The following is a 21,053-nucleotide window of genomic DNA, read 5'->3' as shown; positions in this document are numbered from 1 at the left end:
ACAAAGACCAAAATGGCTTGCTTAAAGCTGTTCAGTGTGCTGTAGTTGTATCATTACGTATTTAGCACATGCAACTAAATTCCCAGCAAATACACTAATTTTCATTCACTTGCTTCAGGCAAGTTAAACTTGCTTCTTACTCTTCCATTTCCAAGAGGACTTTGATATCCACAGAACAGAAAAGGTTTCACTTACTGTCCTAAGGACTGCCCCTTTAGGAGTCTAGCACAGCCCACACACAATCCTGGAATATGTCCAACTTGTTCTTTGAGCAGAATGTGAACCTCTGACCTTCTAGGCCTCCGGCAAGAGTGCTGCCTACTGAGCCACCAATACCCAGGCCATCAATAAGTTTTAAATGCCAGTTGCAGACTTCACAGAGATAATGACTTCAGTGTGTAAAGGTTTTGTTGTGGAGGCTGCAGTCTCACATGTGGCGTGACAGAGTAAATACGCTAAAACCATAGAGAGCTGTTGCATAACTTGCCTTGATATAACAGGTTTTGTAATATGTTCTAAGGCATGGAATATTATTTAAAGGGATCCTGTTATTTAGACTTAGGCCCAAAATGAAGCTATTATATAAAGAATGTTTAGCAAAAACAGAAATATGTCCATGAAATTGTTGAAGTGGGAATTTCAGGGTAACCTTGCTTGGATTTAAACAGTCACCTTCATGATATTGCACTGTTGTGCTAGGGAATGAGATCCAGCAAATGAAAATACTATGAAGTGAAAATCAGAAACTGAAACTGAGAAGAATTAAGATATTAGAAGACTGTTACTGTTGTTAAAGCTTCTTAAAAATCTTACCACATCCTTAAAAAGATGAGATTAAAAAATGAATTCTGATTTAGTAACTCAAAGCATTTATTTACACAGGAAAATAAATGTGTTTGCATTTTAATACTGGTTTTAACCTGCTGTCAAGTAAGTTGTTGTATTTTATGCACTTATAAGCAAAATTAATTTGAAATGAACTTTAGGGTTTTAACACATTCCAGTTTTATTGATGTTCCCTGTCTAAAATTTAACATTAAAAATATAAAAAAGACATGTTGATGTATGCAAAATTCAAATTGATAAATGTGGTTGCACAAAACGTTATTTATAGACTTGGACGAAGAAGGGAAGCATAGCAAGAGTCAAGCTAGGACTTACATTATGGAAAGACTGTTAGATAAATTGCATGAACCTCCTATGGAGCAAAGGCCAGGAACCCAAGACTCCTTTTCCCAGCCAAGTGTCCGGATCACTAGGCTACAGACTCTTGCTCCCTCTTGTGTTCTTTCTCTGGCCCAATAAATCTCGAATTATTTTCTGTACATTGATACAGCTTCAACAGGAGAGCTTTTACATATCCCTATCCTCATCCCAGCATTTAGCACAGCCTGTGGCCCATTGATTAGAACATTCTGCTAAAAGACATTGCTTTGAGTCTTCAACAGATTTGGACCTGGGGGTTTTGCTTCTGGGATGAGTACTCCTGCTGCTAGGCTAGGGGTGACTGCTGCTCATGTACCATTTTAGAAAGAAATAGCACCTGAAGAATTTTATAGGAAACCCTCCTGGTTGGTGTTTATTAGGCTGCCTTAGGCTGGCTTTGAGAAGACCTGTTGGATCAAACTCCTCAGATCATCTATGCAGGGGTGGGCTTCATGTCTAGATCCCAGTCAGGCTTAGGCATAAGCTGTGCAGTGAGATGTTCAGTTCCAGCCAGGTAGGTAAAATCCCACTGTGTACAGAGATGCAGCTCCTCTGTCTTGCCTATTTTATTGAAAAGTGTATTGTCTTCAGAGGATAAACGTCTCCAGGATGAGATAGGGACCTTGAGGGTCACCATTTTGGCTGAAGGTGCCTAAATTCTCCTCATGTCACATTTTGAATTCCATATTTTTAGGCCTGTGATTAGTTTAATTTAATAACTCCTTTGAATGTAGAACTGAGGGATTTTATGAACCTGCTTTTCAAACAGTTTTAAAGTTAACTTTTTAAAAGCGTGTTATAATTAAACAAGATGATGAGAAGAATTTGTGGTTCAAAAGTGCATTGACAGCTGTGAACTGTAGACAAACACAGTGCATTTTGAATGTAAAAAGTGAGATCACTTTAAATGTGTTAAAGCTTTTCAGTTGTGTAGAGCAGTGTGTATTAGATCGCAACGCGGGAATAATCAACTAAATTGACTGCATTACAGTTATGAAGCAAATGGATATCAAAATTCCTAGGCTATCATTTTAATTTTTTCAATATGTATGTTTTTATTAAGTCCCACAATGTGGATCCTTATTCGTGCATTTATCTGCCTTAGTGGAATTATTCTGGTAAGTCAATGTCTAAGATCAATTAGGATGAATCTGGTTTTCTTTTTAATAGAAATGCTAGTTTTGAAAATGACATCTTTGAATTATTTTTAGTTTGAAAAGTCGTAGGCTGTATAAAATTAGAACTGTAGATTTCCCTGGCAGTTCTTTTATTATTGATTCTACCTGTTTAAAACACTAGAGGAATAAAATGATTCATTACACATTACTTTTCTGGTAGTAGATGTATCACCTAGTTTGATAGCCAAATGTGAACTAGTGCTGCTTTATTGTATGGAAAATTGGGGGTGTTGGAGGTCGGAAGAGAAACTTATATTCAAGACAGGCTGTTGCTTTTAAAGAGGTTTTTTGTGCCTCACTAGTATCTATTTGCATCGCAGTGGAGCTTTTTATATAGTAGGATAGCGGTCAGCTGAAATAGGAAGGATTCAGTCCATATCCTGGTTATTGACTGGGTAGATTTATGTACAGTTCATTTGGCAGCATTTATGTTTCCACATACAAAATTTTCACTTTCTCATAGTCTGTCTTTAGAAGGGCTACCCTGTGCACAGTTTAATGCTATCTCCCCTTTCACAGTGAACAGAAATTAATATGGATTCTAAGTCAACACCATGTTAATGATTTTATGTGCATGGGGACCTACTACTGTAGGGGACTACTTAGCACAGTGTTGATTTGATTAGTATGTTAAAGGAGGTATTTAGATATGAGTATTACAAATTTGGGATAAATAGCTAAAAAAAACCCCACTGTTATAATGACAGAGAAGGATAGAGAGAGCTTAAAGAAAACTTGGAAAGCTGAGTAGGAGAGCAATGAAATGGAAACATTTCTACAAAGGAGAAAAATTTCAAATGCTAATAGTTAATAGAGTGGTAAACTTTGGAGGTAAATAGAGATCTTAAAAAATGAATTTTGTATAATTATGGATAAACTATATTATATGATTTTAGTTGATTTGAATCAGTGTAATATGCTGTTGTGTTTTCACTTCATCAATTTTAGATCAGAAATGGTTTAATTTTATTGCCTATTTTGTTATTTTTATTTTAAAGGGAGGTTTGTTGATGGATGATTAGCAGCAATGATTCACCAGCCTTTAATCACTTGATACCTTGAAGAGGAAAAGATTGCATGGCCTGATCTCACTGTCCCCTCTTTAGCATTGCCACAAAGGAAAAAAAAGACTGTTTACAGATGTCTGAAAAGTATTTGCATTTGCTCTTGGAAATGTTGAAGTTGCTAGGGAATTTTTCAAGTTAGCAGTTTATGATAGAAATTATTGCTGTATCAAACCTGAAAACTCTTGTGTCAAGGGTAGTTAAAAAAAACCATCTAGGAAGTTTTAATTTCAAATAGCAAATAACTAATTTATTGAAAATGAAACTGCTCAACAAGAAAGCTTGACAGAAATCTGCATTACAATACCCAGAAACTAATAGTTAGGGCATTATCCTTTAAGACATGTGACTTTGGCTCAATTTCCTTTTTTGAATCCAGTTGAATAGAGACTTAAACCCAGTTGAATATCTAATGCATCCAAGGCAACTGTCATTACCATTGGACTATTGTCCATAATAGGTTGGGTATCTCTGCTTTTGTAGAAATTGTGAAAGGATTTGTCCTAATACTAACAAGACCTTTCTGAAATCTCCAGAAAGGCTAGGAAAGAAACTTTGTGCCTAGTTTTATTCATAACACTCAGGCTCTGAAAAAATGCCTGTAATAATCATTATTTTATATATTCATACCAGACAACATTTATTAATCTGGACTCTAAGCTAAATCTCAATCTCAGACTCTATATATGTCTGTCTTTCCATGCCTCTGGTGAGTCCTGTCAGCTGTCTCAGGTTTTTCTGTTTTTTTCTATATCCATACTTTCAACAGTTCTACCAAATTACCCTAGAAGTAGTACTTAGCATATAACACCAATGAATTTAATGGCATTTTCAATATAGTTTTCTATCTCTTTTTTTGCATGTTATACTTTACTATGGCATGGTAAATGCGGTGGTGATCACTGTTTCTAGTTGAAATGTGCACTTACTGAAAAAAAAATTTCCAAAACCTGTTGTAAGTAATTTGATTGTGAATGGGACTTTATTTTGGAAAATGCAGTTAGTGATGGATTCCATGGCACTGCATGAATCAGGATTGTTTTGTGCCCTGTCAATGTGTAGGTATTCTTCTGAGATTACCAGAAGGGATCAGTTACCTTGGTAATGTGTCCACCAATATTTATTGTGTCTTATTTCTTTACACAGCCTAACAAACATTCATCATGTGGGAATGTTGGTCATGATCAACTTGAGCTGAATTTAAATTGATGACCTAAAGGTTAAAGTCTCTGTATCCCATTACCTCTCCCTTGGGCTGTCCAGTCCCCCTACAACTGGGTTTAACACCATTTTTAGCTTATCAGTGTCTTTGGAGGAAGAGCAGCCTTTAGAAGTATTGATCTGACAAATACCATTTATAACCTGTTAAAAAAGAATGAAATAAAAAAAAGATATGACTTTCACAGCTTGTCAATTCTTGATGAAGAAGGTTCTGAACAAGTATTCAGGTGCTGGACTAATAACTTAACCAGCCTGTTCGATAGCTTTAATCCAGTCATATGGGAACATAACGCATCGTAGCAGCCCAGTGAAACATGAAACTGTGAGAACAGCTGAATAAATTTAAACACATTTTTGAACATTCTAACCTTTCTCATAAAATCTGATAATATAGAAGAAAAACTAATAACACTTTCTTTTGGTTCTGTTATTCTGTATAGTAGTTGAGAAGACTTCATATTTCTTGTGTTTGATGACTTTACGGAAGTAGTGGCAGTTCTTAACACTACTTTTTGCCCCATATGAAGTCTATTCTTTCTCACTCATTAAGGAATGAACCTGGTTTCTGTTTTATTCAATATTGTATATACATCTCACCCATAAATATTTAAACTAAGTAAATATAGAATCTTAAACATGGAATATGCTTTCATTCTAAACTGGTGGCTGTGGGGGAAGGTAAAAATATTCAAAGACTAGTGGTCCCTTTGGAAGAGGAAAAAAAATATGAAAGCATTGCCTAAAAATTGGATAGACTTGTGCCTGCTGTAGGGCAGCAAACTTTTCACTAGATTATACCTGTAAAGCATGTATACAAAAGAGTTTGCAGATCCTTCAAAAACACATGTCTAGTATTCAGCCCCTATATCTGGGGCTAATTTAATCCTCCTTCTCCATTCAAAATACCTCACTCCTTCCTACAAATGCAGAACAGATTCCCTGGTAATTTTCTTTCTTGGAAGTACCGTCATTTTATTCCTAACTGGGAATAGCATGAAATGGAAAAACATTTATGACTCTACTTAAAAACAAACACCAAACACATTAAAAGCAGGGATAATCCAAAAGATAGTTCCATAGCAAACTGATGAAAAAAATGCAGAAATATGAAGCATATTGAAAAGTATGCAACTGATATTTTCTCCAGGAAGATACACTTTAGTGAACTGATTTTTGGAAGTGGCATTATATGGCATACCTACAGTACTTTATTTTGGCTCCATTGCCAGTCCAACCTCATAATGTAAATTCATGGTTTTAATTTGATCCATGCGAGTGAAGTTCAATGCATGTCTAGGTGTGCAGCAGGTCTAGATCGTATTCTTAAGATACTATTAACAGCGTTGTGAAAATAAAGTTTTAGTAAACTGAATGTAATGAATAGTGGGCATTTGTGCTCTACAGTGTTATGGCTCTGTGACTCTTCTATGCATATTCCTTACATTTCTTCCATATATATATATTGTACAGTCTGAAATGCTGAGGGATACTGAAGGTTACATCCAGAGGCACAGTCCTGCTGAGGCTTTCTTGAAAAAAAGACAAACTGTTTTATTTGGAGTCTGTGGTTCAGATTGTAGCTTGTGTAGGTACCAAATGGTTTGGACCAGCCCCTTCAATAAAGTCTGGATCCTTTTGTGGCTAATACACCTTTGAAATATAAAATAAGCTTTGATTATAAAAGGTGTCTTTTGTAAACAAAGTCACAAAAACTTCATGTTTACAAGGCAAATCAGACCAAACCTCAAAATAGAAATGGAAAGTAGATAATATTTTACAATGCACTACAGAGACATCATTAACTGATCAATATGAATCTCCTTTATTGAATCTGATGAGGTCACAGAATTGATTTTAAAGGAGAGACAAAAATATACCCTTTATTTTAATTGATTTCTATGTATAGACCAAGTACCTGAACTGGACCAGTGGCAAAGGCTGCTTTCACTAAGTTTACTACTGCTTCTTGTTTTTGTTTTGTGTGGCTTTTTCTTTGGTTGGTTGATTATTTTTTTCTATCAAATAGAAAAAGGAGATGTGAGAGAACATAAAAAGGCTTAATCCCCCTTCTTGTTCGAACAAGAGGGTAGAACAGTATTTTCAAGAGTCAGTGGCTATTGTTGACTTTTTAATGTTAAACCTGTGTTCATGGAAATCAGTGGCAAAAGCCTTACTGATTTCTAAAAGAAATATTAGGATATGTAAGATTTGCCCTCTGTAATTGGCTCAGTGTCCAGCTGGAGACCAGTAACGAGTGGTGTCCCTCAGGGATCAGTGTTGGGACCAGTCTTGTTCAACGCCTTTGTCGCTGACATGGACAGTGGGATTGAGTGCGCCCTCCGCAAGTTTGCCGATGTCACCAAGCTGTGTGGTTTGGTTGATACGCTGGAGGGAAGGAATGCCATCCAGAGGGACCTTGACATGCTTGTGAGATGGGCTGATGCCAACCTCATGAAGTTTAACCATGCCAAGTGCAAGGTCCTACACCTGGGTCAGAGCAATCCCAGGCACAGCTACAGGCTGGGCAGAGAAGAGATTCAGTGCAGCCCTGTGGAGAAGGACTTGGGGGTGCTGGTTGATCATAAAATGAACATGAGCCAGCAGTGTGCGCTTGCAGCCCAGAAACCCAACTGTGTCCTGGGCTGCATCAAAAGAAGCATGACCAGGAGGTCAAAGGAGGTGATCCTGCCCTTCTACTCTGCTCTCATGAGACCTCACTTGGAGTATTGTGTGCAGTTCTGGTGTTCTCAGCATAAAAAGGACATGGAACTGTTGGAACAAGTCCAGAGGAGGGCCATGAGGATGATCAGGGATCTGGAGCACCTCCCATATGAAGATAGGTTGAGAAAGGTGGGGCTGTTCAGCCTAGGGAAGAGAAGGCTGCGTGGAGACCTCATAGCAGCCTTCCAGTATCTGAAGGGGTCCTATAAAGATGCTGGGGAGGGACTCTTTGCTAGGGACTGTAGTGACAGGACAAGGGGTAATGGGTTAAAACTTAAACAGGGGAAGTTTAGATTGGATATAAGGAAGAAGTTCCTTACTGTAAGGGTGGTGAGGCACTGGAATGGGTCACCCAGGGAAGTTGTGAATGCTCCATCCCTGGCAGTGTTCAAGTCCAGGTTGGACAGAGCCTCGGGTGGCATGGTTTAATGTGAGGTGTCCCTGCCCATGGCAGGGGGGTTGGAACTTGATGATCTTAAGGTCCTTTCCAACCCTAACTATTCTATGATTCTCTGATAATGAAGATATATTTTTTTAATATAGTGTTAATATAGTATTTTTTTAACAACTTGGTTTAGAGCTATCCTCTCAAGCTCTGCTGGTTGAAGTGTTACAGTAATGAATCCTAAACTCAGATTGTTTCGTAAGAGTGTGGCTTTGTTCTCCTGTGCACACGGACAGATACAGAAAGAACAAAAACTTTCTTTGGCCTTAGAGCAATACTGTACTGAAAATGCAAATACTTGTGTATGTTACTACAGCTCCTGTAGAAGCACCATTCACACATCATTTGGGTTATTTATTTCTCCTCACTTTAATTATCTGAACTAGCCCACAAATTCAGTCTGTGTTGGCACAGAGCCTTCATTGTGGAAAATCAAGACAGAAGGAAATGTCCTGTCATGTCTCCTTGTGCTTTTATTTCCCATCCCTTCAAACTGTCCTCCTTCTGAAATTTTCCACTTCAGCTATGCAGTTACTCTAGGTACTTTTAGTAAATTTGTTAAGTGAATCTAGACCTCTGAGCTGCAGGTACGATTTCCATATGAACATATCCTCTTACTCTCTTTGTGGGCATCTTAACACTGCTGTGCAGAATGAAGTACAGCCCCTGTGTCTGTAGTTGTAATATACTTCATAAATTTCCAGAAGACAATAACTTGCTTTATTCCCATTTTATAAGGATTAATTATACTCAGAAAAAGCACTGAAATAGCAAACAGAAAAGGAAACCAGATGTTGCAGTTACTTAACCGGTGTTATTTGCGGACAAATATTTAAGCTATGTGATTTAAATTTTTTTCTGGAGCCTTTGGGAGTTGGCTACTGAGTGAATAAGACATCCAAAGTACGTATGAAAATATAATTTGCCTGATAGTATCATTCTTTTACCTAGCTATTGCAGGTAAATACTTTATCAGTTCCCAGCCAACAAATTTGCAAAAGTATTTGATTAGAATAGGAACAATCCCCAAGGCATATTGTGTATAGAGTCCTAATTCATAAATAGGCTTTTGTTGCATAATGCACATTTGCACATTTCCAACAGATTCAGTTTTCTGTGTGCTAATGAAATGGTAAAGTGATAAACCTCTGTGCAATTTATTTTTTTTTCCTTGTAGATGAAGAATCTAAAATAATGCCTGTTTAGAACAGGCAAGTGAATTCATCATCTGACACAATTTAAATGTGTTTCAATGCGAGCAAGCTTCACTTATGGATGTGGTGTTTTGCAAAACAGACATATGCAATCTCTCTTATAACAGTGGTTGGTAAGGCAGTTAAAGACATATTTGAAAGTAAGCATGTGTTCCTAAAACTGTTCCTGTCTGGTTTAACTAATTTTCATATTTAGTACCTGTAAAAGTTGTAGGACATATTTCTAAAGAAGCTTCCTGTTCTAGGCATTATAGGACAAACAAATATATCAGTTTGTATTGTCCCTTTCGTCATTTCTGATTCTTGACATGACAGAGAGCCTGAACTGTGGCATTTCCCATTTGCCTTCCAGCCGTCTTCCTGAGCACCTAGAGCTTGTCTTTTGCCAACCACTCCTGTCAAAGACAGTGTGCCTCATTTCATTAAAAGAAATTATCTCGATGAAAAATGTTGCAACATTCAAGTTACTACTACCTCAGCATTTGTACCAATGTGCATCATATTCAGCTGTAGCTACCTAATTCAAGGAAGCACCTTATCCTTATTTCACCCGATTTGCTCTTTCAAGATTTTTCATCCAGCAGTTCAAAGTCTCTAGTGGCTCTTCATTCTCTTATGTGATCTTTCTGCTGTTCTCCCCTTTCCCTCTACAACCTTTCCAGCTGCAATATTGTTTCCCAGACTTTCAGCTTAATTTGATTTATTTTCAAGCCTATCTCCAGCTTCTTTTCCCTTCTTTCCCTTTTCTGTATTAATAACCAGGAGGCTCTTCAAAACTCTCTTTTCCCAAACTTAAACCCCCACTCTTCCAGGTTATGTCACCCATCTCCTGCCTCTTCAACTTCTTCCTGCTGTTCTCCGGTGGCATAGAAGTTTTGTTAACAGTTGTGTTACAGTAATTTTCATTGTTCTATTCTGACCTTAGAATTTCCGATTAGCTGGTCCATGCAAGGGCTCAAATTTGCAGCCTTTGCACTGAGCATAGTCAGAGAAAAAGAAAGTATGTAGTTTCTGTCACCACAGATGATGATTATCTGTTCCTCTTTCTATAATACCATTTCCTGTTTATAAGAACCTATTATTGCTGACAGTTTTTTGCAGAGGGGCATAATTCTTAAATGTATATTCATCCTAAGAAGTTGGTGCTTTTTTTTTTTTTTTTTTACTATAGGAAAGATCTGTTTGCTTTATGTAACTGTTTCCCTTGTCTAAATGTAATTTGCAGACAGTGATGATAAATATTAAATGTTCTTGTAAAATAGTTAAATTGTCTGTTTCAAAACTTAGTAAAACATTGACGTTTTCATTAGGTCCCAGCACTAAGGAATGTCCGGCTTTCATCATAACAGAGTTATTTAGTTCCATGTAAGTCTAAAATACTCTGCCCTTGGGTGATATCTTACTGTCACCTGCTCCTAAATTGAAAATTATTTGTTCAGCTAAAGGTGGGTTTGTTGTTCTTTTTTTTTTTTAAAGGAATCTTTTTTCTTTGTCTTTAACAGACATCTTTGATGTGGGACAGATTCCCTTCAATGGAAAATAAATCAAAGCCTGAAATGCTATTAAACTATCCTTTCATTTAAATATATCCAGTTCTAGATAACCAAAACCTGTCCCTTCCTGCCCTTGTTCTCTCTTTCTCTATTAAACAGATGTGTAGATTTTCAGACAAAGAGTTCTATTGCCCACATCGTAAGCTCCTCATCACTAGCACTTTATTGATGAATAAAAACGTAATACTAGGTAAACTTATTTAGAGCACATTCCCAATAGAAATATCTAAACACATTTCTCATAGAATCATAGAATAATTAGGGTTCGAAAGGACCTTAAGATCATCTAGTTCCAACACCCCTGCCATGGGCAGTGACACCTCACACTAAACCATATCACCCAAAGCTTCGTCCAACCTGGCTTTGAACACCGCCAGGGATGGAGCATTCACAACCTCCCTGGGCAACCCATTCCAGTGCCTCTCCACCCTCACAGTAAGAATCATGAACAGAAATGCAGCAACCAAAGATAGTAAGTTACTATAATTCAGCATAAAATAAATAAAAAAGCTGGATGTTTCTGATCTCACATAAACATTCAAAAAAATCGATTAAATCAATGTCAGAAAACCCTTAAAACCATATAACACAAATACTGCCTTGTTTTAATTGTGTATAAATAAGACCTGTTGTCACATTCAGCAAGCTGTGTTTGGCTTATGCCTGAAGAAAAGCTCTTTTTTAAATTTTTTTTTTAATAATGCCCTGTTTATCTTTAATACACATACAGATCATACAGATGTAGGGCCAAATCAGATTTTGCTTGAAAGGAGTGAAAGAATGCATAAATAAATGCATTAATATCTAGCTGAAACACATTGTTTTGAATTCTGCAGGGCTATTTTTAAATAATGACTGAGAATATTAACAGTTAAGTTCTTCCAATAGATATGGTTCTTCAGGATTAAAAGTTTACAGGATACATCTTAAAACAGCAATGAATATGTGCAGGTATTTTTAATATCTGGTAAAATTCTGTCCAGGAACCTGTGGAAGAACAAGAATTGTCGTCTTACCCCAATAATTCTCGTCATCTGATGGCAAGGTACAGCACAGCCCTATATATTCATGTCCTCCTCAGCTCCATCAAAAGGAAAAGCTTCCAGGCCCTGTCTACAAAATTGGCCTTTTGAATACATTTCTGGGTATGTCATACATGGTATTAATATCTAGCTTTGAATCTCCTTGGTATCTCCTCTATTTATGCATTCTGTCTCCAGATCTGCTTCCTTGTGACAGTCTACTTAAGACTGCTACATGTACAATATTATTATAATCCTAACCTTATAGTCTGCACAGAAGAATTTCTTAAGTATCTGTCATTTTCATATAAAACATGTGAAAATTGCAGATAGATGGAAAAAATTGGTTCCGTGCAGTTCCCGTTTTTGCTTTCATCAGCATGTTTCAGTCATTTCATCTCTGAGCTTTTCCAGTGATACAGTCCTCTCTTATTCTTCTGTCTTCCTATTCTGATGATTGTGTGTTCACTCAGCTAGGGAATATTTATCTTCTTAGAAACAGCCTGTAACACTCTTTCTGTTTCTCCCCTGATTTTTTTTTCACTTCTGACACTGTAAGTTCTTCTTAGTCTTTGTTTTTAGAACAAGAAATAATTCTACTGACAAACATGGTGTCCTAAGGGAAAAGGCTGTGCATTACTCGTGGCCTTATGATGCAATATCAGATGCCTGAACATTAGGTGTTTCTTCCTGATATTAGAAAAATGCCAATTAAAGAGATGGTGATTGAGGATGACCTAGTTAACTAATGTCTCATCATAGATCTAAGATGTATTATAGATTTATCTGTCTACCTTCCCTCCTGTTTAGGTTGAAGACAAATATATGAAACAAATTGTCACAAGCTGTAAAGTGATCTACAGAGGGAGTGTATGTCTAGGCTAAGAATATCTGTGGATTTCACAGCCACAGCATAATATAATACTCTGTAGTTCTGGGCAGAGATGAAGAGCATTCTTACTTGCTTAGTTAGCAGATGCTGTGAAGCCATGTCTTCCTGTCTTTTAACAGGAAGTATAAGGAAAATCCTACTAAAGGACTTTTATTGTAGTCTTGTTCAGTTATTTGTTACAGTGGTGCAGAGATGAGAAAGTAGCAAACCCAGATGTCAACTTTATCCCAAATTCAAAATACTTACCAGGTGATTAACAAATAAGTATAACTTGGCTTTTTTTCTTTGTATGTAATAAATTTATAAAATGGAAGAGAGGTGGGAGAAAAATAATTAACAATATTAAAATGTGTATGACATCTGTTAGTACTAGGGACTTTGCTTAGGAAACTATCAGATCTCAAATGATTATGTGCTAGATGGCATTTTATGAAAAAGAAGTGTCTACTCAGCCCACTTATAGACCAGGAGGTCATATTATATATTTATATACTATCTGAATATATATATTTGTGATTCTAATAGTGTAAAATAATGGGTTTGAGTCTGTGAATAAGGTCTGTATGTTTGTATGTGTACTAAGCAAGGATGATTTGTATTTGTGTGTATGTGTATACACATGTTCATTTTATGTATACATACCTATTAAGCAAGCTTAGACAACCCTATGCAAAGAGCTGTCTAAACTTGTTTCTAGGTTCCAATCCTGTTTACAGCCTGTGGGCATTATTTTAATGTAAATAATAAATGGAGGGGAAGGGGGAAAAGGGTCTCCACTAGAATTACTAATTTAACAGCATTTTTCACACTGATATAGTAAATTTATTTCCATAATGGACAGCACTGGTCGGGAAATAGCTGTCCTGTCAGCTACTGGTTTGACAACCGTTGGTTTACTGAATCATGGCTTCTAGAAGTCAAATCCAAAGTTTTCCCTGTAGTGATTTGCATGGAACATTCAGATTTCTTAGTATTTATTTTTTTCCTAGCTGGTGTTGATTGCATTCATTTACTTTCTTATTTATCTATATCTCTCTTTTTTTCTGTTTTTGCTTTCTCTTATTTATATAAGTCAGAACTTCAGCAGCTCTCCTTATCCTTGTATTGAGAGATTTACTATTCCTATAAACAACTGAAAAAGTCCATTTTCTGCCTATACACCTATACAGAAATTTCTCTGACTGCTGAAGTCTTACATCTTCTATACAAGGTTTTACTCATCATGACCTGACTATAAAATCAAGGTGTAAATGGAAGCTACAATTTGAATTTGATAATGCCATCTAAGGAGTATGAAAAGATGTATCAGACACTATATGCGTGTATGCAAAGAGAAAGCGATCTGCTGTTCTTGTAGACAAAAAGACATTCTGGGACACTCAGGTTATTTAAAAATAAAGTCATGGAGGCATTTTCTACATGCCCCTGTTATAATTGTAGTAATTTCAGGGTTTGAAGATGCTAGAAAAGGCTGACATATTGGTAAGTAGACTGGTCATATTGGTAGTAGAACTTGCATACACTAAAAATTTGCATGTGATGTAGGTTTAGCAGTTTGCAAGAGCACAAAAATTCCTTCCTTTATAGTAATGACTGTTTTATATTGTGTCATTTTTAACAAAACATTCAGAAAGCAGTATTTATTCAACTGTGCAGAACTGTTTTGTCAGTTGGACCTTCTAACTTGCTTATTTTAAATATAAGTAGTTGATACAAAATTAATTCCAATGATACTCAAAAGAGAGTCTATTTTGTATGATGTTCTTCTCCATTGTATATAAGGTTTTACATAACCCTGTAACAAGGGTTGGGGGGTTGCATATATTTTTATAAAACAACATGAATGGAATTCAGGTGGCTTTCTAGAGTAACTGTTTTATCAATCCATTAGAATCTATCAGCAATGAAAATCTTGATGTGTAATCTTTACTTAATATTTATAAATGTTTTTGATAGAGAATATTCATGCTTAAAATGCATTTATTTATGTTTAATGTTAAGTTTATATTTAGCTCATATGTATTTCAAGATTTGGGAGTAATACAGAGTTGAGTAATTGTTTTTCCTTTCAACCAGAGAAAATTATAAATTGAAGTTGGCTAGGGCTGCCCAAATTACTTAGTTACACTTACTTAATTATTAAATCCATTCACAACATAGCTTAGAAATATACCAGTTAAAAACATCATACATAATCATGCTCTAAAAAAATAGCATCTGGCAGCTTTACATTTGTACTAAACAAGGAATGAATTATTGAAGCACTGAAACAATGCCAATCACAAAGCCATTTAAATCTTCTCTGCTTTTGTGTCATTCACAGTAAAAGCACTTGTTATCTGTTTCCAATTTACAAACTGTACTTCTGCTCTATACTCTCAGTTTGGAAACAGAAGATCTGGAAATAACTAATGGCAAATCGTAAGTTTCTTGAAAATAATTAAATAATTTTAGTTCATCAGAAATCAATTAGTAATGATTAATATTATCTACAAAGTATGAAACTAACTGTTAAAAGAATATGTACATTATAGAATACAGGAAATTAACTGGTACATGGTTTGCGTTCTTTCTTTCTGGATTAAAGTGCATAGCATAAATATCAAGGCTCAGTCATGTATGACTTCCAATGAGCATGCTGTCAAATACAGTAATAGCTCTGCTATGCTATGTAAATCCACGCTGCTGAACAGTTAGCAAACAGTTAGCTAAATGACATTCTTTTGAAAACTTTCAACTTAGCGCTACCACAGGGTGCATAGTTAAAAACAGCTGCATAGACATTCTTAGATGCCATAATTAAACTGATAAATCTGCAGTGGCATGTATCTCTGATGAAGGGATCTGCCATTAGTGGATTTTTCTTTAGTGATCATTTGTATATCTATAGTATCCTGCTGAGGAATGCAGCTTCATGCTTAAAAGCCGCTTGACCTTTTTTTATGAAAATAAAAAAAAAGAACTATATTTTAGTTTAAGAGTTTGTTAGAAAAATATTTTCAAATAGAAAAAAATGCTAACTTTCTGTACCTTTTTGGTAAACTGAATAGTTTTACAGCAAGATCTGTGACCAGTGTTACTTGTATCATCGCCAATCCTTGCACTTGCACAAGTACAAAATTCTTTTGGAAAAAATTTACTGCTATGTGTGTAACCTACTAAGTCATTGCTGGAAAAAACCACTAAATTCTTAGTATTATGGCTTGCATATGAGTGATATCTTTCCTTTTAGCTCTGCAATTTGACTTTCATTTGAATGGACATAAAAATCTCTGAAGGTAGAACCTGGTCCATCATTAACTATTCTTTGTATTCCAGGCCATTTTCAAACATCAGCTGTATTTCCCAGTCCGTATACAACTAAGAATGAATGGATGGATGCAGACCACATACTGTTTTCCCCTTCTCTTGCTAATGTGTGTTAGTTTGTCTGGTTTAGGTCTGGAAATGTTTGGGAGTGGTTGGGAGAGCAGAGAGAGTTGTATGCAGCGTATGTAACTTTCAGTTCCTACTGAGCTCTCCAAAAGCACTTTGCTTTAGAAATATTGAACTGCTGCCTGCAGATCAGAGGGTCAAGTTCATATCTTGTATCCTGGAAGCTATCCAGATCCCTAACAGGGATTCATAAATTCAAGAAGTCTGTTCCGATTTTGAGACCAGTTGGAAATTGCAAAATAAGCAAAAATAAGAAAATAAGAAATAGTAAATAAGAGCTTGGACCAGTTAATGGGGAAATAAGAGCAAATACAAATTAATTTGAGATTGGCTTAGTTACTGCTTACCAAAAGCCAGTGGAAATGTTCCTTATGTAGTTAGGATTGTCCACAGCAATAATGAATATTCCACAGTAAGGATGGCTCTTTTGCTAATGTGTTAACCAGTGTTAATAGTTGGCTATTTTTTTTTTTGTTCGGAGTTACTCCTGTTGCAAAGGTAATTAGAAATTAATTTTAACATAGTAACAACTGTAGTGAATGCCTAGTGAAATGTTAAGAAAACTTTAGCAGGTGTTTAGATCTTGGATAATCCTGATCTTTTGCTAATTGATGTATAAATTATATGGATTGATAGAGATGGACTTTCATTTTAACATTTTCCTGGTCTTCAATGAAAATTCAAGTGTTGCTTTTGGAGATGTTTAGAGTACTGCTTTTTGAGGGAGGATTTGTTTCAGTCCATGTTCCCTATTGTCATGGATCAGTATGGTCCATATTTGACAAATCTTTTTCACAGGTGGTTATTACAAACTATTTTTACTTTCTCCTTGTTATGATATGTAACAAATTAATAAAGTAAATGCCTTAGTCTAGATGGAAATCTGCAACAAGTCATCATACCTGCTTAAATGCTGTGATTGTGGTTCAAAAAGACTGTGGAAATTTTGGCCTGAAGAATTGTGGAAAATGCTTCCAAAATCTGCTGAGCAATTTTATTCTTCCAGATAAGTGGTTTCTCCCAGGCTTTTCCCCCCCTCCCAGTTCTGTGCAAAACTACTGATATATTTCAAAATTCACTTTGCCTGAAAACAAAGTTTTTATTAGTTGTTTCTATAAAAAGATAACCGACAACTAAGATATGCAGTGGCAAATACAATAGTTTCATTCCTATTTCCAAAAACATCCATTCATACAAAAGATGGTATCATGCCAGTTTCAGAAAGTCTAATGTGACTTGCAAATAAGAGCTTCCAGGGGAGCAGGAATGCAGCACTCCTAATCCTGGCCCAGAGTTGCTGGAAGCCCAGGCAGTAGATACCCCTTGCTCATAGATGTCATGTTTTGGCCTCTTCTTTGCTGGTGACTGTGTAGCTTCCCTGTGCAGCTATGCAAATGATGGCTCTGTCTCTTAAGTATTATCAGCACTGCTGCAAGTGTAGGATTTTTCCAGGCTGTTGTGTTCAGGAAAACCAGGACAGTTGCTGTAGCTGGCTTTTCCCATGGAGCAGAAGCAGGAAAATTCAAGTTCCGTTTCCCCTGCTGGGAACCCCTTCATGCAAGGCAGGTCTGTACAGCATGCTGTTCTCATTGGAATTACACCAGCCCCTAGGTCAAGTATCCCACGTGAATGTCAGGAAAATAACACTAGTGAAATGATGGAAAGCAAATCATCTCATTTGCCTGTACTTCTGAGAGATTGCTTTGTAAGCAGTGTGACATCTTGCTATGGGTGTTAAAATACTTGTGACATTCTGTAAGTGAAGGGTTATGTACGGGTAACACCATGACTAAAATCTTGTCTCTAAGCGCTACCCCTGCATATGTAAGTGCTTATGTGTGGGTGTGTGGCTTCCAACCTCTTGTAGAAAAGTGTCTGGGCGCCCAGATAAGAGAGAGGTCTGCTTCCTTTTGTTAGGATTCAGTATATGTTACTGGTTTGGGTTTTGTCTTAGAGTGTATAAAAATTATCTTTATATGGAGATAATTAGGAATGTTTGTGTTGAAAAATCTAAATTTGCTTTGAGAAAAATGTTTTGAAGGATGCAATAATGTGTGCAAATTTAGGTCAGATTTGATGAACAGATGTGCTTTTTCTTTTAAGAAGTGTTTTTGAAGAGTTTTAAACATTTGTTTGTTCTATATAGAAAACAAATTAGGATGAATTCGTAGACAAGCACAGCAGGTTTTCTACCACAGCATTGAACCTTGTGTGCACAAAAAGGCATATACTTTTGCATTTTTCCTTTTATAATATGTCTGATTTTAATGCATGTTTGTATTCATTTACATACATTTCATATACATATGGTCTGTCATTTAATTCTCCGCTGCGTCATTACACAAGAATGCCAAAGCTGATTCTAATTGTTCAGCAAACTAAAGGAATTTAGGGAGGTTGCCCAGAAATTCAACGTTACTTAAATAAGATACACATGTATTTTAAACCTTTTAACAGACACTTTCTGTGCCATATCCCCTTTACTAATATTAAAATAAGACTTATCAGCACAAGCTGCATAAGGTTCTGCTGCTGGAGCCAAATCCTGGGATCAGCATCCAGGCCACGAGCCTGCAATCAGTTACACTTATGTTGAACTTCATGCACATTTGTCATTCTTTTGAAATCAGCAGGGTTATTCACCTCCATGAGACAAGTATGTGTGGAACTGATTCCATGAGCAGACCCTCCATTTTTATTGGCTTCGTTATGAATCTTAGAACAGGAAGAGGAAAATCTGCATTAGGGGCACACAATTTAGCTCTTAGGGATCATATTGGAGACAAAATTTTGGTACTCAGGCAGTTGGTAGTTACTGAAGGAGAAAAGGATCGTGCAGGCGACACGCATGGTCAGTGGTGAAAGGCGTGTTCTAGGGGATAAAAGAGATTATGGAGAACAAGAGAGCGGAAAGTTATTCCATTGGTTCCTTAGCTCAGCTGAACCTTTTGAGGTCTTGTGAAAAATAACAAGCACATCATGAAATGGTAGGAATAAGTGTAGAAGGAAAGATTAGAAGTTATTTTTATTACTATTAGCTTCTTAACATCTGGATCTAGTGAATATTTTGATGACAGAGTTTCCCAAGCTGTTTAGCTGAAGCTGCTGGTTTTTGGCTTATCCTAAATGGTGATGTTAATATCATCCAGGAAACATATTGTCTCTGCTAGACACTGCTTCTTTACATCACTCCTTGAAGTGTTTTCTGCAGTTTGCACTGTCATGTGCAATAGTAGTATTTTTTTTGCTATCAGTGCCAGTATTTAGCAATGGAATTTTAAATGTATGCACAGGTGTGATATTAATGATCTTATTTCCTTCGATTCTTTAGGAATTTTTGTTTGTAAATCTGGGCTTGAATCTTTTAATAATAACATTCATGCCCTCCCTTCACTGCTCAAATAAAAGACTAATAACAGTTATGAGGAGATTAAGACAGGCTAAATGAAATCTTGTTACATTAGATGAACATAACCGCTACAGGTAATTAACACCTTTCATTTTGAAGAATGATTTCAAGCACTTGAGGGAATTTGGAATCATATTTTATGTTCTGTCCCAACTAGTAATGTAGAAAGGAGATGAAATAAGACTAATTTTATTTTCCATTTTTGCTGTCTCTCTTCTCTCTGTTCTTTCTCCTGTTGAAAAACTATTGTCATTTATGTCATTAAAACACAGAATTATTGCCCCCAGACTTTCAGTGAACCACAGCTGTTGACCTTTTTTGTCAAATGCTCTGAATACAAAGCTACATTGGGAACATTTGTAGCCTGTGGACCATGACAGTACTGTAGACTTCTCTCCTGTCCTGACAGAAGAGAGTGCCAGAGGGTGTGCTCGCATAGCGACTGCATTATTTTCTGGCAATTGTGTTAAGGTTTCCTTGCTTTTGGTTTTTCTGCCTCTTCTCAAGTGTACAGTCATCCTTCAAACCTATTATACTACCTTCTCAATACTATGGCTTTGTCTCTAAGGTTGCACAGTATATTGTTTAAAATGTTTACCAGTGCTGTACAGATATTAAATTAAGCATTGCAGCTTATTGTGGAATGTGCAGATATTTGAAGCTGCATTTAAAAGACGTCTTGATTTCCTTGCTATGTAATAGTATATCACGTCGAATGGGAAAGTTAAAAATTAACCTTTTCTAGTATGGGAAATGCTAATTTTCAGTGTAGACTTATGAATATTAAAATAAGTTCTGAATACTAAGCATGTGAAAAACTCAAGATGTCTTCACTTGAAATATGCCATAAACTCTTTTATTTTTCTGGGTGATTAAATTAAGCACTTTTCAGTAGTGCACACCAGCTGCTGCATCTGTAAATAAAACAAGTACTTTCCCACAGTACATACTGTATATTTCATTCATACAGCATTTTATTTTGACAGGTAATCTTTATTCTTCTGCATGCGAAGTAGAATTCAGAGGATAAGTAAAAATTAAAGGCAAAATACAGTGTGTTTCACAACTTCTCTGAATTTAAATAGAGCCATATTTTTATTGACAAATGCCAGCACGTGTAAGCTCTCCTTCTAAATACATAGTCTACACATAGCATGAAGTCTTAAGTTTGGACCCAGTTTCCTTCTTCTCTGTACAACTGACATTTTCCCAGCCTTTCTTTTCAGAATGTATGAGGAAAGCAGTAAGGGTGGTTGTGAAAGGGAATTCTGCTTTTTTTCTTAGGCAAATTTGGTCTGTGAAACTTGATCTGTCTTAGTCACATTTGTGAGATTTTGTGAATAAGAAGGAGCAATTGATATGAATGCAAAGGTCATGCATTTTTAATACAATTAATTAGAGCATACTGAAACTTATATATAAAAAACACCACAAATCCTTTCATAGCTGAGCTTTCTAAGCATTAGCATAATTGTAAGCATACACTTAATCTAAATAGTCTTTTCCCTCAGAGAATAAACAGGTACATTTTCTTTTCTGCATCCACAGTCAAGTCCACTTAGAGGTGCAAGGAACAGAAATTGTACTTGCAATTCAACTGCTATTTTGAAATTATACTGCTAGAAGAGAGGCTGCCTTTCAGAAAACTGTTTTCTATGTGCTTCCCCATCCTGTCCCCCCTACCCATTTCTAT

General features: G+C 36.2%; 1 protein-coding gene across 11 annotated transcripts in view; it reads left to right on the top strand.

Moving 5' to 3' along the window:
- The window catches only part of ERC2 (ELKS/RAB6-interacting/CAST family member 2), a 490,267-nt gene that overhangs the window by 430,324 nt on the left and 38,890 nt on the right, over positions 1 to 21,053 (top strand). The gene's annotated exons all lie outside the window — the stretch shown is intronic.

This window comes from Neopsephotus bourkii, unplaced genomic scaffold (genome assembly GCF_033783945.1).
Source record: "Neopsephotus bourkii isolate Nb327-2 ecotype Australia unplaced genomic scaffold, CSIRO-AGI_Nbou_v1 NB_1120, whole genome shotgun sequence".
Lineage (NCBI taxonomy): Eukaryota > Metazoa > Chordata > Aves > Psittaciformes > Psittacidae > Neopsephotus > Neopsephotus bourkii.
Note: the sequence above shows the minus strand (reverse complement) of the source record. Positions and strands in the feature narration are given on the sequence as shown.